Source organism: Oncorhynchus mykiss, chromosome 3, assembly GCF_013265735.2.
Source record: "Oncorhynchus mykiss isolate Arlee chromosome 3, USDA_OmykA_1.1, whole genome shotgun sequence".
Lineage (NCBI taxonomy): Eukaryota > Metazoa > Chordata > Actinopteri > Salmoniformes > Salmonidae > Oncorhynchus > Oncorhynchus mykiss.
This window is the reverse complement of record NC_048567.1, coordinates 51,843,964-51,863,140: the sequence shown is the minus strand read 5'-3', so window position 1 is coordinate 51,863,140 and position 19,177 is coordinate 51,843,964.

The window sequence follows — 19,177 nt, the reverse complement described above, 5'->3', positions numbered from 1 at the left end:
TGTGTGCCTGTGTGTGCCTGTGTGTGCCTGTGTGTGTGTGTGTGTGTGTGTGTGTGTGTGTGTGTGTGTGTGTGTGTGTGTGTGTGTGTGTGTGTGTGTGCGTGCGTGTGTGCGCGTGCGTGTGTGTGCGCGTGTTGCGTACTTGTGTTAAGTATGTGTTTGTGCCCTCAAACCTATCATCAGTAGTCTTCCTGGACCTGCCTGTCTGTAAGAATGTAGAGGTATTTTCAGTAATTACAACAAACAGTCCATCTCAGTAATGGATCAGAGAGCTGGGTCTTACTGAACAAGCCTACCAGCACCTTAGCTAGAATTGAAGATACAGTCCCCAGAGGAGAATAGTGCAGTCAGGGTAGGCTGGGTAGGCAGTGCTTACCCTGTGATAATCTAAGCCAAATAAAATATTTAATTATATCAAAATTGGTCATTCAATTTTTTTTTTATATATATATATTTTTCCCCCAATTGGTAATTACAGTCTTGTCGCTGCAACTCTCGTACGGACTCGGGTAGGCGAAGGTCAAGAGCCATGCGTCCTCCGAAACACAACCCCGCCAAGCTTCACTGGTTCTTGACACACTGCTTGCTTTACCCGGAAGCCAGCCGCACCAATTTGTTGGAGACCTTGTCAGCGTGTACGCGCCTGGCCCACCACAAGTAGTTGCTAGACCGTTATGGGACAAGGACATTCCAGCCGGCCAAACCCTCCCATAACCTGGACGACGCTGGGACAATTGTGCACCGCCTCATGGGTCTCCCGGTCGGCAGTGACACAGCCTGGGATCAAACCAGGGTCTGTAGTGATGCCTCTGGCGCTGCGATGCAGTGCCTTAGACCGCTGTGCAGTGTTTTTTATGCTCAAAATCAAAACAATTGTTAAAACTGCATCAAAACCTCAGGAAAGGTACCAGGGTCTGCATGCCTTCCTTCCCAATGTCCCAATACATTCAAATTGTTGACACGCATGCCATTCCTGACTGCAGTCACTGTTAATAGACAGGGTCAGTATAGGACTCATTGCTTTTCCTAGCTGACATTCGTTGCATTGAGCGGGTTTTGTATTTTGCTCATTCGTATTGCCTTAACATGTGTGGGTAAGCTCTGCAAGTTGTGGTATGTCAACATAATTTGGAGGGCACATCCCTTAAACTAAATGAAGCTAGCTAGCTAGAAAAAACAACCTGGAAAATAGACACTAAGTTGCCTGACCAATGCCCTCAATAAACATGAAAAATCGGCATCACACATCCAATACATCTAAGGAAGTCCAGAAAGGACGTATGAATAAAAAATGACATTCCCTCATTATGTCGAGATCACAACTTATTTGTTTCATGATCACTACATAACAAAAGTTGTTTTGTCAAGATGACGAGATAATCAAAAGTACCACACATTTGTTCAGATGCACTATAACCACCTCATCAAAGATCCCTGTGGTTGCATTAATCGCAATGCACTTGCGGGGCATTTAAGCCTGAATGTTGCTTTACAAGCAGTCCTGTCTCCAAGGCTGCGTACTGCCCCCAATAACAAAGCCAATCACATGCAAGAAACAACGCAGATAACTTGGCTAGTCTTGTGAGCTAATCTTATTTGCTAGCTAGAAAACTATATTTTATCTATGCTGATTGTTAGCTTCCAATACTGATCTGTATATAATTATAAGGGACACTTCATGTTTTGTGGATAATATAATATGACAGACTGATTAGATTCAATTTCAGCCTCAAGAGGCTGATAAGTCAGGATGCTGCCTTTTAGGCTGTTTCAGAGGTAAGACTCCTTACAGGCAAAATAGCAGTTAAAGTGTTTTGTAGGCAGATGAACATCTGATACAGGAGGTGATCTCTATTCCCGGCAGGCTGATCTGATTCAATAGTAGCCTCAGAGGCTGATGTCAGGATGTTGTCTTGTAGGCTGTTTCATAGGTAAAGCTCCTTGCAGGCAGATTAGCTGTCAGCACGTTATATAGGCTGATGCATATCATCCAGAGTGAGTGAGCTCTATTCATGGTAGGCTGATCAGATTCAATAGCAGCCTCAGAGGCTGATCAATCAAGATGCTGCCTTATAGGCTGTTTCATGTGTAAGGCTCCTTGCAGACAGCCTACAAGCAGCATCCAGATGTATTAGTATGTGGGGCTGCTATTGAATCTGATCAGCTTTCCAGGAATAGAGCGCACCCACTCTTGACACATAAAGACTGCTAATCTGCCTGTAAGTAGCTTTACCTATGAAACAGCCTACAGGGCAGAACCCTGACTTATCAGCCTCTGAGGCTGAAATTGAATCTGATTAGCTTGTTATGAACGGAGCTCACCCACTCTGTAAATGTAATTATTATTCATAAAACATGAAATGTACCTTACAATTATGCACATATAAGTTATGAAATCTAACAACCAGCACAGATAACAAGCTAGTCAGCTAGCTAACAAGACTACCTAGCTAGCTAGCTCGCTCACAAGACTAGCCAAGTTAGCTGTGTTGTTGCTTGCATGCAATTGCCCGTGGTCTTAGGTGTGGCTCACAGCCTGGGAGACAGTTTGCCTGTCAGGCATCGTTCAGGGCTTATATGCCCCATGAGGGCTTAGATGCAACACACGCTCTTGGCTCGAGGTAAGTGACAATTAGCTTGTTAGCATTCTAACTAATAAACGGATAATGAGCTCCAAACACAAATGAAAGCATAATGTTAGAATGGAATGTACTCTTAGTGTAGCAATCAATAAAAATGTATGCGCTGATCCAAGTGGGCTTTGCTGCCTCAGACAGGGGCGCCGCCAGGCACTTTGGACCCTATGAAAAGATATCACATTGGGCCTCACCAACTCAGGCCACACCAACCCTGTACAATTGCTGTAACCACACACCTTCAGAACCCAGTCGACCCTTCAAAGCTTTAAATAACTCTACCTTTGCAGGCTTGCAACTCCCTTGTAGTCCATTATTTACTGTACGATGTTTACTGACAGTGAGCTGTGAAAATATATCACTGTGCAGACATGCATGCAACATTCTGCATAAAGTGGAATTCACTATTTGATGCAAGAGTGATACCCTCTGTAAGAAATGTGTTAAAGGCCATCTTTTACAGTCTAAATGTAATTTTAATGGTAAAATTCTTGAATGGAAAATGATCTTAACATTACTGAATAACTTAAATATACATTAACCTCTTCAATACAGAGGCTCTCTGGATGTTTACTTTTTTGCCAAAAACAAGAAAAGAAAAAGAAACCGTTAGTTGTATTAGTACATTGTAAATACAATATTATATTAATGATGATAGGTTAATCATTTAATATTGAAAAAAATGTACCAGATGTTCTAATCATTTTTTAGGGCCCCTGTCAGTCACAGGCCCTTAGAATCATCCTAACTTTCCCCCCATACGTCGGCCCTGGCCTCAGCCATACTGTCAATATATCATCAATATGTCCACTCTACAGCGTTTATATCGTGATCTCAACAAAGTAACTTTAGTTATGTTGTGATCATGAGATAAATAAATGCAAAGTCAAGGAGGAGTTTTGGGGATTTCAGTTCACTGGTCACGATAACAACACCCACACGTTCCAGCAGGTATATCTCACTGATCATCCCCAAAGCCAACACCCCATTTGACCGCCTTTCCTTCCAGTTCTCTGCTGCCAGTGACTGGAACGAATTGCAAAAATCGCTGAAGTTGGAGACTTTTATTTCCCTCACCAACTTTAAACATCAGCTATCTGAACAGCTAACCGATCGCTGCAGCTGTACATAGTCCATCTGTAAATAGCCCACCCAATCTACCTACCTCATCCCCATTCTGTTTTTATTTACTTTTCTGCTCTTTTGCACACCAGTATCTCTACTTGCACATCATCATCTGCTCATTTATCACTCCAGTGTTAATCTGCCAAATTGTAATTATTCGCTCCTATGGCATATTTATAACCTACCTCCTCATGCCTTTTGCACACACTGTATATAGACTTTTTTTTCTACTGTGTCATTGACTTGTTTGTGTTATTGGCTTGTTTATTGTTTATTCCATGTGTAACTCTGTGTTGTTGTCTGTGTCACACTGCTTTGCTTTATCTTGGCCAGGTCGCAGTTGTAAATGAGAACTTGTTGTCAACTAGCCTACCTGGTTAAATAAAGGTGAAATAAAACAACAACAAAAAACATTTTTGATTGAAGTGAGCGATGACAAACGAGCTGCGGCCTTGGTGGATTATGTATTAGTGTTGGGAAAGCACAACTGTGCCATTCTTGGCCGTCATGCCACTACTGAGAGACTTGTCAAACTCAAGTGGAATAAAGACTTTTACAACACTGTCACGAGAGGTCACCCCGATGGACTTCATATAAGTAGTAAGGGTAGGCCTAAATGCTCATGTTCATTCAACAGGCTAATCCATTCAGCACCATGGAGTTAACCTATAGTCTATCATATAAGTTGCCCCCAAGGCGATGTCCATTCAACAGTATAAAAGATGTCTCTTAGTAGCCTCCTTCATCATTTTCACTGTTGTCTACAGTGGTTTTAATTTCAATTTCATTTCCTAAAGAGGTCTAGCTGTTTATGGTTTAGATTTACAGACAACATCCCTGTGACGCATTTGACATGTCAAGCTCAAATTTCGTTTTGATGAGACACTTTGATGTTTTGAACTGCATTTCTCAGTCAAGAAAAATAAAATGAAAGATAAACCCACTAATATATCTTAATTATACATGTATTCAACCCCCCGAGTCAACCTTTGCCTGTGATTACAGCTGTTAGTGTTGCTGGGGAGGTCTCTAAGAGCTTTGCACACCTGGATTGTACAATATTTGCACATTATTCTTTTTAAAATTCTTCAAGCTCTGTCAAGTTGCTTGTTGATCACTGCTAGACAACAATTTTTAAGTCTTGCCATAGATTTTCAAGTCGATTTAAGACAAAACTGTAACTACTGTAGGCCACTCAGGAACATTCAATGTCATATTGGTAAGCAACTCCAGTGTATATTTGGCCTTGTGTTTTAGGTTATTGTCATGTTGAAAGGTTTAATTTGAATCCCAGCATCTGTTGGAAAGCAGACTGAACCAAGTATTCCTCTAGGATTTTGCCTGTGTTTAGCTCTATGCCATTTATTATTATTATTATTATTTTACTCCCTAGTCCTTGCCGATGACAAGCATACCCATAACATGATGCAGCGACCACCATGCTTGAAAATATGATGGTACTGGTACAATACTCAGCGATGTGTTGTGTTGGATTTGCTCCAAACATAACGCTTTGTATTCAGGACATAAAAATAATGTATTTTTCCAACATTTTTTCAGTTTTACTTTAGTGCCTTATGTAGGATGTAAGTTTTTTAATATTTGTATTCTGTAGAATTCATTTATGTTAGTATTGTGGAGTAACTACAATGTTGTTGAACCATTGTCATGTCCTGACCATAGATCAAATCAAATCCAATTTATTTACATAGCCCTTCGTACATCAGCTGATATCTCAAAGTGCTGTACAGAAACCCGGCCTAAAACCCCAAACAGCAAGCAATGCAGGTGTAGAAGCACGGTGGCTAGGAAAAACTCCCTAGAAAGGCCAAAACCTAGGAAGAAACCTAGAGAGGAACCAGGCTATGTGGGGTGGCCAGTCCTCTTCTGGCTGTGCCGGGTGGAGATTATAACAAAACATGGTCAAGATGTTCAAATGTTCATAAATGACCAGCATGGTCGAATAATAATAAGGCAGAATAGTTGAAACTGGAGCAGCAGCACAGTCAGGTGGACTGGGGACAGCAAGGAGTCATCATGTCAGGTATTCCTGGGGCATGGTCCTAGGGCTCAGGTCCTCCGAGAGAGAGAAAGAGAGGAGAGAATTAGAGAACGCACACTTAGATTCACACAGGACACCAAATAGGACAGGAGAAGTACTCCAGATATAACAAACTGACCCTAGCCCCCCGACACATAAACTACTGCAGCATAAATACTGGAGGCTGAGACAGGAGGGGTCAGGAGACACTAGGGGTCATAGAGAGCCCTTATTTTCTATGGTAGAGTAGGTCAGGGCATGACTGGGGGTTTTTCTAGTTATTATTTTCTATGTGGGGTTCTAGTTTAGTTTTTCTATGTTGGTGTTTGGTATGATTCCCAATTAGAGGCAGCTGGCTATCGTGGTCTCTAATTGGGGATCATATTTAAGTAGCATTTTTCCACCTGTGTTTTATGGGATATTGTTTTGAGTTAGTGTATGTTTCACCTCTTAGTTACGGTTCATTGTTTGTTTCATTCTTCCTTTGTTGTTTTGTGCGTTTCTAATAAATAATATGTGGAAACCATATCGCGCTGCAGCTTGGTCTGATAATTATTTCAGCGAACGTGACAACCCTCCTCAGTTTTCTCCTATCACAGCCATTAACCTCTGTAACTGTTTTAAAGTCACTATTGGCCTCAAGGTGAAATCCCTAAGCGGTTTCCTTCCTCTCCAGCAACTGAGTTAGAAAGGACGCCTGTATCTTTATAGTGACTGGGTGTATTGATACACCATCTAAAGTGTAATTAATAACCTCACCTTGCTTAATGTCTGCTTTTCTATTTTTTACCAATCTACCAATAGGCATTGGTTTGTGGTTGGAAATTCACTTCTCGACTGAGGGACCTTACAGATAATTGTATGTGTGGGGTACAGAGATTAGGTAATCTTTCAAAAATAATATTAAACACTATTATTGTACACAGAGTGAGTGCATGCAACTTATTATGCGATTTGTCAGGCACATTCTTACTTCTGAATTTATTTAGGCTTGCTATTACAGATTTACATTTTTTTATCATTTGTAAAAACTGTTGACATTATGGGGTATTGTCTGTCAGCCAGTGACACAAAATCTCAATGTATTCCGGCTGTAACACAACAAGATGTTGAAAAGGTCAAGGGGTGTTAATACTTTCTAAAGGCACTGAATGTGTGTGTTACAGGCTTTGGTTTTTATTTTGATTTCGATTTGAAGGTTGGTTCTGCACAGGTGACATTCAAGAGCTGCAGAGACTCGCTTGGCATGAGAGATGTTGGAAGAGCTACACAGCCATTTAGCTCGTCCTGTTTGTTTGTGAATACAAAGCCTTTTATTTTGTCTGCCTTTTTGGTTTGCTCCATGTGTATTTTAACTCCCTAACCTAAGTTGATGTCGGTTTTCTTTTAGTTTGTCTGTTATCAGGCAAATCTAGAAGGCATCCGTGTTAAGACCCTACTTCAGTTTGCTTGGCCAGCAAACATCAGGATTAGGATGCCTTTCAAAACCCATTTTTAAAACCCCACCTAGTTTAGCTTTGGTTGTCCGTGATTCATTTGTTAGTTTCCTTTATATGTTGAGCATTTGGGGAACACAACAGTGTGTAATAATATTTGGCATAATAATATTATGTCAGTGGCTGCGAATGCAGAGTTTAAATTGCTAATTAGACTGTGTGTCTGTGTCTTGATTGTGTTTGATATGCTACCTAGATAGCTGCATGTAACTCCCCACTTGAGTTTTACATTGGGGGGGGGGGGGAACAATTAGCATTTTAACCACACACAGGCCCTACTAACTGCTATTTTGCTTCTCAATGATCATGCAAGTACCGCAGGAGGAGGCTACCGAACTGCTCCACCTCTGGGCGGCCAAACTTTGTAGGCAGCTGAGCATATGTATCTAGACCGGTAACCAGATTCTGACAATGGCCGAGATCATTTTGCATCGCCCAGCATGCTAAAGTTCCTTAGTTTGTTTGTCACCTACTACTTTAGACTGCCTACTATTGCTAATGGAGAAAAAACGAGCACATTTTTGCAATGATGATTGCTCTTTTGACAGCCTGTCAGTGTCTTGCTTGTGTTTGATATGCTTGCCTAAATAGCTGCATGTAACTCAGCAGCTAAAAACACGAAATAACCTGCCTTTGTTTCTGGCTTATGTTTGCAATACTGTTACAACGCACAACAAAGTTTGTTCAAACATGTTGATTATGTCTTCTGTGTAAAACATGATAGCTACATGTAGCCTAACACCCTTCCTGGAAAAAAATATGTTAAATCGCACTTGTAACAATGGCATACATATTTAGAATATGTTGACCATATCTTTAGTGTACAACATGAAGTTTCCCGTCCATGTCAAGGAGGGGGAAGGGGCACCGGAGCCGTGGAAGCACTGTGCAGAAGCTACACAGGTAGCAGAGTGGGCAGCATTCACATAAAATAAATACTGTACATCAATCTGCACATGCACGGAAATCTCCGTATCAATAGCCATGGCAAGTCGGGTTCCTGAAAATCCTGAACCGCAGCCACTCTGCAATACTATTGTGTGTGTGCTTGTGTGTGTGTAGAGTTGTAAGTACATTGTGAAAGGCTGTGGAGTTTGCATTGCGAATTACTGTGATGAAATGTGCAGTCAGCATTCCAAACGATTGAGATGAAATGTGTTCACATATTGGTTGTTTAGTGCCACCTATAAGTTGTAACTGTGGATGATACATTGGTCTGTGGCTGAGCTGAGTTGAGCAGTGTGTCATTTTGTCAGATGATTTCAACTATGCCGTCATCAGAAGATCACGCTTGAGTAACTTCGCTGCACTGGTATTTACATTTGGCGTTTTCTTTTCTTCTCAATTTCGGTTAATAGACTATGTTACTCTGGTTGTTGGATCTATCTGTTGTATGGTGAGCTTGGGCTTCATGACAGTTTATTTGTGAGTAAATCTGGCTTCTATAATAGCTAGTGCCTACTCAGCCACCAACCTCACCGCACGTCATTGGAGGAGAATATAGAATGCTGATCTTGAATAATTAAAAAAATACCATTAAGCTCACATGGGTCTATTTATATACACCTGGCCTGATGGGGTGTTATATGTTTATATCAGGCTACTACAGGAACCTACAGTACGCAAAAACGGTATCGCTGTACATGTTATGAATATGTATTATTGTTACCACAACACCATGCTCTATGACTGCAAGTTGGTGATGTAAATGAATGAGCTCTTATGTCAATGTTTAGTATCACCCACTTCAGTAAATTAGCGAGACAATTTGTTTTCTAGGTAATTCATGTAATAGCTCGAATAATAGGCAAAAATCCTAGCACCAGTGAGATGGGTATGAAAACTGTTTGCCTGGCATCTGTAGTTGCTGACAGCCACCAGTCACCCCCGTTTCTAAAAGAAAATGGTCACAATTAAAAAGCTATTCAGTTCCGGCTAGCCAAGCTTTATTTACTTTTCAGGCCGTCAATGTGTCGAGGAACCCCGCAGCGCTTTCCGCTCAGTGGGTGATGTGTATTTGAAATAGGAGTATAACAAGACTATAACTCAAATGTATCTCTAAACAAGCTTGATTCACTCAGTTTTATTTCAAAATGAATAAAATGTGGTTTGTATTTCTGTTTATTATTATTATTCCGTCTTTTATGACTAGGTTTAATCCATTATTATTATTAGATATTTGCTGTCTATAGAAGAGTCAGTAGCTTGTTTCTTAGATACAATTCCTCAGCTACAGAGGATATAAAGCAGTTATTCAATGGGTCGTTCCATGTCATTTCAGCAAGCCATGACACCCACCATCTCAGATTGTTTTGAAATAATTTCTGTAGTGTCATGACGTTGGCCTGGGGGTAGGTTTATGACAGTCATAAATACCTCTCCCCCCTTTTTCCTCTCTCTACCCTACTGATGTGACATATGAAAATCCTTTGGTTAACATAGAGATTCAGGGAACATCAGAAGGTGGGGGGAAATTATATTATATATTATATTATATACTATATTCTGGCAATCCAACCAATTGAACATATGCGGTGGTACTTAATGAATATGATGTCAGTTCGGTTGTCATTTAAGACATTCTCAACAATGATAGGATGACATAGGATGACTATAGAGTGGAAAGTCTGCACATTGTAGTTATCGGATTCACATGGAATTGTTGTTAAATTTAAATGTTTAAATATAAAATTATTGGTGAAAAGATTAAATGTAATTTTAGCTTCCAAATGAGAGATTTGAGTTTTCATACGGATAGGGCTCTGCTCAATCAGTGGCCCGCCCCTGTAAAGAGACATGGGTTCTAAAACTTTTCAAACACACCGTTCTCGCTCCACTATATAAAGCCTTGACGAAAATGTAACCACCTGTTCCGAGGATGTGAGGACGACTGTCCGATGTCAGAATGGTTCAGATAATAACTACAGAACGAAGCCAACATCAGCGTGAGCTTTGGTTGCGAATGGTATGAACTTTGAACTCTTATTCACTACAGAAGTCATACCTCCTAGCCGTTGAGTTAGCAACAGCAGCTGCAAACGTGGGCTAGGAAAGAACAGACAGAGTATCCCGTCTACCACACAACAATGTTACTACAACGTATCCAATTTACCAGCAGAGACATTCTTCAAAGGACTCTGTTGGGCACCAAGGCCTTCCATCTACCACCAACCTACCGAAGCGCAGCTCAGAGTAAATATTTATTGCATTTTCCTTTTCCAAATTGGCGGTAATTTAGAATGCATAAGATACTGTATTTACGATAGAGATATCACTTCTCCCTTTGTTCCTCAGTCATCCCGCTCTTTTACTCAAACTCAGACCCTTTTCTTTGTGTCATATCTGTTCCCTCCGCTAGGGACGTTTTCCGTCATGATATAATTTGTAATCAAGGTATGATTAATTCTGTGTATATGTAATTCTGTGTGATTAGTTAGGTATTTAGTAAATAAAAAATTAACACAATTTTGTATTGCTGATTCAAATTGTTAGCCAGGGTTCGTGAAGATAACCAAGAATTTACAACTTTCAGATGAGACTGAAATAAGATGACGATTAAAATTGTCTGCTATTGATGTAAAATATTACTAGGTTTTAAGAGTCAATTCGGAAGATAAAGCTCTATAAATATTATTTTGTGGTGCCCCGACTTTCTAGTTAATTACATTTACATGATTAGCTCAATCAGGTAATATTAATTACAGAGAAAGGATTTTATAGAATAGCATGTCATATCACTTAATCCGGCATAGCCAAAGACACGACAGTAGTTACCAACAGATAAGATTAGCATCTCTGAAGCTCTATTTTGTTTGAGATTGATATATGATAAATTAGGCAAATTTATAGGATTAATTTAATATTCAGTAAATATAGTACCTAACATCTGATTTGGACCAAACATCTTTCTAACAATGAGTAAGACATGAGGAATCCAAATAAATGGTCATCAACGAACCCACCAGGGTTAGGTTTATATCCCATCCTGACATTACCATGCTCTGTCCACTAGATGGTGGTATCCCCTAAATGTTAAAGGGATAGTTCACCCAAATTAGAAAATTATATTTAGTTTCCTTACCCTGTACTGTTGACTGACCCCATTCCGTATAAATTTGCAAATTTGCTAACATGATTCTCAAAAGCCGCGACAGCCGCTGTTACCTTCTGAAGATAACTTCCGCCCTAAAAACCCGATTCAAATTCGACACAAACCTTCCAATAAGTTTGCAATGACACATGAAAGAAACTCTTTATGGTGGTTTATTTACATTTTAGAGGTGATAAGTTGGACAGATCAGGTGAAAAAAGCTGTGTCCCCACACGGCTTATCTCCCCTATCATGAAGTAGGTTTCGCTTCCCCACCCGTCATTTTTAAAAAGACCCGATGGAGCTCATTGCCTTCTTCAATCATGCAGAGACGGGTAGCATGAAGGTCTCGTCACTGATTTTGCTGGAAAGGGGAGAAATTATGCTTTACAATGGTATTCATATTACAGTATTATGTTTTTTGGGGGCTAAAATAAGGTAAATTGTACGTTACAGCGCGATGTACAAAAGTGCGTTAGCTAACTATAAGTAGTTTATGGACTATGTATGAAGGCAACCCATGCTTTGTTTTGTTTACCTTGCCACTGTTTCAAATGGTAATTTTCCGGCATTTGTAGCACAAATTCAATGTGTGGAACAAGTAACCTATATTAGCATTTTTGGGCTCCATATCCAAACCAACAAGTAAGATTTTAGATTTGGACATGAAGCGTGAAAATGCTAATATAGGTACCATTGACTTGCATTGGATTATTTCCACAAATGCTAAAAAGTTAGCATTTGAAAAAGTGGAAAACAAACCAAAGCATGGAAACCAATATGTATTGTATTTATATATGTATTTTGTAATTTGGGTGAACTATCCCTTTAAAACCTCATCAGGCCCAAGGACCCCAACAAAAATCAACGCTTATTTCACTACTTTCATTTATGTCCAGCAATTATATTTAGCCTCACATTGAAGTGTTTTACCATTTTGTTTCAGGACAACCAAGGCTACAAGGAGAAAACAAAACAATTTGACTTAAACAAACTAACATGGTCCAAGCACACCATGACAGTCGTGAAGCGGGCACGACAAAACGTATTCCCCCTCAGGAGACATGGGTCCTCAAATCTTCAAAAGGTTCTACAGCTGCACCATCAAGAGCATCCTGACTGGTTGCATCACTGCCTGGTATGGCAACTGCTCGGCCTCCGACCGCAAGGCACTACAGAGGGTAGTGCAAACGGCCCAGTACATCACTGGGGCCAAGCTTCCTGCAATCCAGGACCTTTATACCAGGCGGTGTCAGAGGAAGTCCCTGAAAATTGTCATAGACTCCAGCCACCCTAGTCATAGACTGTTCTCTCTGCTACCACACGGCAAGCGGTAAAGGAGCTCCAAGTCTAGGTCCAAGAGGCTTCTAAACAGCTTCTACCCCAAAGCCATTAGAATCCTGAACATCTAGTCAAATGGCTACCCAGACTATTCACATTGCCCTCCCCCTCCCCTCTCCACACCACTGCCACTCTCTGTTGTCATCTATGCCACTTTAATTAACTCCACCTACATGTACATGCTACCTCAACTAACCGGTGCCCCCGCACATTGACTCTGTACCTGCACCCCCCCTGTATATATTGTTATTTTTTTACTGCTCCTCTTTAATTACTTGTTACTTTTATTTCTTTTATTCTTATACATATTTTTTGAATCTGCATTGTTGGTTAGGGGCTCATAAGTAAGCATTTCACTGTAAGGCCTTTTGTATTTGGCGCATGTGACTAATAACATTTTATTTTATTTTATTTTATTCGATTTGATTTAAACAGTTGCATTCAAATATTAATAAAAAAATAAGGTCCTACAAGCAAAAAAAATTATGAAAGTGAATTTATAAGAATGCTTTAAGTACGGAAATGGTTTGCTCAATGGGAAATGAATGTCCAACTAGTCAGTGTCAACTGTGAGGAGGTTGGAGTTTGTGACAGCAACTATGTGAGATTATTACAGTATTATAGACACTATGTCCTGTGAGTTCCTATTATTTTCTACTGTATGTACTGTAGAAGAACCCCTGACCTTCGAACTACTCTTGTGTGGCTTGTGAGTGTCATAGAGCAAAACATTTTTGAGGTTGAACAAACCCAATGGTAATTGATTCAAAACAGTGTTTTACTGTATCTTTACTTCTCTGTTAGTTACTGATTTTAGCTTCACAGTTGTTTTCCATTGTGTTTCCTAAGTGTTTTAAACAAATAAAAAATTGTCCATTAAATGTACTACGGGTAATGCATCAAGTTCTAGCTCATTACATCTACAGTTTCCAATTGACTCATTTCTCCCCCTCTCCCCGTCAACTCTTCCCCAGGTTGTTGTTGCAAATGAGAACATATTCTAAGTCAATTTACCTGATAAAACAAAAGTTCATTAAAATGCATGGAAATAAATAACAACTTTATCAGGGTAGGTTGACAACAATACCTCATCAAGGCAGAGGTGCAGTTGCGTTGTGGCAAACCAGAGGCAGTGGAGCAAAATCTAGATCGGACTCTTGGGTCATGATTTAAGACTTTGACAGAAGGGGTGTCGTCAAACTGTGTGTGCGAGTGTGAAAGTAGATCTATAGCGACGTATTTTATAGAGTGCGACATGCAAAGACATTTGAAATAAATGGCCAGATGATGAGCAATCCCACTGCGTGTACAGTATGTGTGAAAATGAATGGACGCTGTTGGAGAAGCAACATTATCTCTCTCAGAAACCTAACACCCTGGAAAGTCAGACAGGGAGGAATAAAGATATGTACAGTATCACCCGTAAACCAAGATAAATAGTTGATGTGCAGTATCCCCTGAAAAAGCTGTAGAGTTGGTACATTGCCAATTATTCTTTTTTTGTATATTATTTTAAAACAATGGAACGCCACAAGATTTTAAACGGTGGCATAAAACTTAAAGTTAGCATTTCTTTCTAAACAGAAGTAAAGGAAAATAAATGCTACAGAATGAACAAAACATACATTTGATCAGTCTTTGTTGAGTGAATATAATGGAGCACGGTAGTATGTATTTTGAGAAACACCCATGGATTGTGTATGTGTGCCATTCAGAGTGTGAATGGGCAAGACAAAATATTTAGGTGCCTTTGAATGGAGTATGGTAGTAGGTTCCAGGTGCACCGGTTTGTGTCAAGAACTGCAACTCTGATGGGTTTTTCACACTCAGTTTCCCTAGTTTATCAAGAATGGTCCACCAGCTAAAGGACATCTAGCCATCTCTTTGCACACTCACAGGGCCATAAACACTCACAGGGCCCTTCACACTCACAGGGCCATAAACACTCACAGGGCCCTTCACACTCACAGGGCCATAAACACTCACAGGGCCCTATACACAAAGGCAATCTGACACTCCAACACACACACACACAAACACTCACTCCATAATTTGCTCAGACACAGATAACATGCACAAACATTTATACTGACTCTACACACACACACACACACACACACACACACACACACACACACACACACACACACACACACACACACACACACACACACACACACAGAGACACACACACACATACACATACACATACACACACACACACACACACACACACACACACACACACACACACACACACACACACACAGTCACATACAATCATAGTATACGCTGCTGCTATAATTATTATATACAGTATATATATCTTTTAGAGGGTAGATCAGCTTTAATATTGCAGAAAGATTGTAGCTTACTACATAGTAATTGTCTGCATCACTTCCAATCCCCCATATATTTTATATATACATATATATATATATATATATACAGTATATATATAGTGTATATAAACACTACCGGTCTAAAGTTTCAGAACACCTACTCATTCAAGGGTTTTTCTGTATTTTACTATTTTCTAGTAGTGAAGACATCAAAACTATGAAATAACACAAATGGAATCATGTAGTAACCAATAAAGTGTTAACATGGCACACCTGTTAATTTAAATGCATTCCAGGTGACTACCTCATGAAGCTGGTTGAGAGAATGCCAAGAGTGTGCAAAGCTGTCATCAAGGCAAAGGGTGGCTACTTTGATGAATCTCAAAAAATATATATTTTGATTTGTTGAACACTTTTTTGGTTACTACATGATTCCATATGTGTTATTTGAACGTTTTGATGTCTTTACAATTATTCTACAAATAAAGAAAAACCCTTGAATGAGTAGGTGTGTCCAAACTTTTGACTGGTACTGTACAGATACACATACATAACTATATTCACACAAATACATATACATACATACAGTACCAGTAAAAAGTTTGGAAGTTTTGAATCCGGCGTCTTTTTGCATATTGGTTCATAAACAATGTGCCGTGGAATCAGTACATCAAACATCTCTTCCTAACTATTTTGCAATCTATACGGCACAGTTGTCAAAATTTTACTTTTTTATTTGTCACAATTTTCTTTAACCAATTATGTTTTTTAGTGCAGAGCTGACAGACAAGTTCCCTACTATTTCCCCCTTCCACTTTCCTCTTCCATTTTTGCCATAATGCTGCAATTAGTTGGTTGTAATTTTGCGTAGAGCAGATATTTCCATATATTTTTGTTAGCTGCATGTGTGACATAACTCCACCAGTCCTATTTATAATATTATTTACAAAGATTATCTTTTGGGAAAAAAATGCAAAAAAGGTATAATGTTTTTTTTTTATCTGTTAGTATATTTGAACTTAGCCACAATATTTGTCATATTATTTGTTATTTTTTTCTGTTGGATCACATTTTTTTGTACTGTTTATTATATATCCTAGTTGCCTTACCCTTCTACATATCTGCCTCTATCCCTCCAGTATCCCTGCACATTGTAAATATGGTACTGTAACTGAGTGTATATAGTATGCTTACTTACTTTCTCGTGTTCTTCTTATTTCTTATTCCTAATTCTTGTGTATGTTTTTGTTCTACCTTATGTAATGTTTAGTATTACATTGTTATTGATTACTGCATTACTGGGTTTAGAGCTTACAAGAAAAGCATTTCACGGTACTTTTGGATGTGACATTAAAACTTGAAACTTGAATTGTTCAATCAAGCTTTTCCCTACCAGCTCCTGCTTTCCGGGCATAAAAACTACAATCTGTCTCCAGAATTAGCATGTTGCGCATGGGAACACATGCACACTAGGCCAGAGCAAGTTTTCCCTGGTTTTCCCTGTCGAAACTAGCTGATGAATGAACTATGCTAGTTTTCGTCCTCATTACCCAGCTCCCTAAATACTGCACCCTCAACTTCAAAACTCCTTTGCTAGTTATACAATCATATAACTAAGACATTTGCTGGAAATAAACATTGTTTCAATGTTGTTTCATTGTTTTGTTGAATGGTCATGACTACTTTATGATATCTGTCGCAAGATGGCGGTGGCGAAGGATATCATTGCTACTTAAGTTCAGTTTTGAGATCATTGACATAGGGTTAGCTGGACGTTCTGACTGGCCTTGGAACTGTGACAAAGGGCAGCCTTCCCCGCTTGGCTCGATGGAATATGTGGTGTTCATTTTCACTCTGTTTATTTAGAACCTAACAGACAACTAGTTAAAGCTCAAACCAAGTTTATTCACCCACTGGTTCAAACAGCTGAAAAAGAACAAGACATGTTTGCACCAGCACAAGTATTTATACCACCCTTTAGGTAGAGCCTTTTCTCTAGACACTACATCTTTGTTGCTAGGCAGGAAGTTAAGTAATGTGGGTAATAAACTGTTCCTTCTCCCTTCATGTGATCTGACCTGACCTCGGGCCCCCATTCTTCACTAATCCACCACTATCCACCCTTACCAGTGACCGCTACTATGTGATTGCCTTTTTCCCTTACTTAGTAACATTCCAAGCTCCTGGCTCATAACCAACCTCCTGACCCTTCCTGTCTCAGCCTCCAGTATTTATGCTGCAGTAGTTTATGTGTCGGGGGGCTAGGGTCAGTTTGTTATATCTGGAGTACATCTCCTGTCCTATTCGGTGTCCTGTGTGAATTTAAGTGTGCTCTCTCTAATTCTCTCTTTCTTTCTCTCTCTCGGAGGACCCGAGCCCTAGGACCATGCCTCAGGACTACCTGACATGATGACTACTTGCTGTCCCCAGTCCACCTGGCCGTGCTGCTGCTCCAGTTTCAACTGTTCTGCCTTATTATTATTGGACCATGCTGGTCATTTATGAACATTTGAACATCTTGGCCATGTTCTGTTATAATCTCCACCCGGCACAGCCAGAAGAGGACTGGCCACCCCACATAGCCTGGTTCATCTCTAGGTTTCTTTCTAGGTTTTGGCCTTTCTAGAGAGTTTTTCCTAGCCACCGTGGTTCTACACCTGCATTGCTTGCTGTTTGGGGTTTTAGGCTGGGTTTCTGTAAAGCACTTTGAGATATCAGCTGATGTACGAAGGGCTATATAAATACATTTGATTTGATTTGATATACATTACTCATACATGTAACCATTAACTTCTAGCAAGTATTTCAAATTACAACCCAACAGTGGTGACTTTGCCAACACAGACAGATTTGTACAAAATATTGTAACCTTAACCTTTATAAAACTGGCTATTGTTTTGTTGATTAAATTGGAATTTATTAATATAATGAGTAATCCAGAAATGTCACGTGCTAATTGACACAAGAAAACTCAAGAAAATAGCAACTCTACAGAGTGTAATGAATGGCTAAATTACTTCCGTACACAAAAGGTCCCCAGAGCTCCTTCACCTCCTCACCACTCTATGGAGTCTTGCTGAGGTCAACGTTGACAATGCATAATAAGCAAACCCATTAAAAGGGATATGGCTTCGAGTTAGAATGAACATGAATAGAATTTAAAATGATTGTTGGCTTCCGGGTTATGTGGGCATTGTGTCAAGAAGCAGTTGGGTTGTGTTTCGGAGGACGCACGGCTCTCGACCTTCCCCTCTCCCGAGTCCGCACGGGAGTTGCAGCGATGAGACAAGACTGTAACTACCAATTGGATACCACGAAATTGGGGAGAAAAAGGGGTAACCTTTTTTATATAAATCCTTACGCAGCACAACTCAGAAGAGTCAACTATCACTTAGCGACGGCTATGGAGGAGGAAGTGGCTCTCTCGGAACATTCAGACAGAAACCTCATTGGCCCAACTCTCTATTCAGTATATATGGCTTTGGATGAAGGCATACACATGCCGCGTTCAACCATTTAGCAAGTCAGAAAATTCTGAATTTCTTAGTTTCCACTAGCACATGAACGTCGCATTAATCCGGGGTAGGCCAGAGGGAGGGGACAGGAAGAGGGGAAAGGGTAGGGCATTGTCCTCTTGCCAAAATGTCATCTGTGAATTACTGCCGTTGACTTTAGTTGTAAAGGGTGTGGACTGAGCAAAAACAAATTCATCATGGGAGTTATGTTGTCCAAAACCCTGGTATCGATTCAAACAAGGTTTCGCTAAAACTGACTTAACAGAAAGGGATTTTTGAGCCTATGGGAATGAAATTCATGGCTCTAGAGTTACAGTTGCGTGGAACAAATGATGAGAGAACGACTGGTGTAGAGTTTCCTAGTTCCGAATAGCACATGAAAGCGGCATAAAGTGAGAATCAGCCCCACAACAGCTGGGGATCATTTGCATGGTGCTGGGAGGGGCCTCCCGGTCCATTGGTGGAGTGGAGGAGATAATTAGTTAGGGGAATAGGTTTACAGGCACAGGGGGGAAAAAACAGTTCATGTGCTGCATAGCACACTCGGTTCTTAGGGCGAGAGAAAAATTGTTTTGGCTACAGACACTTTTA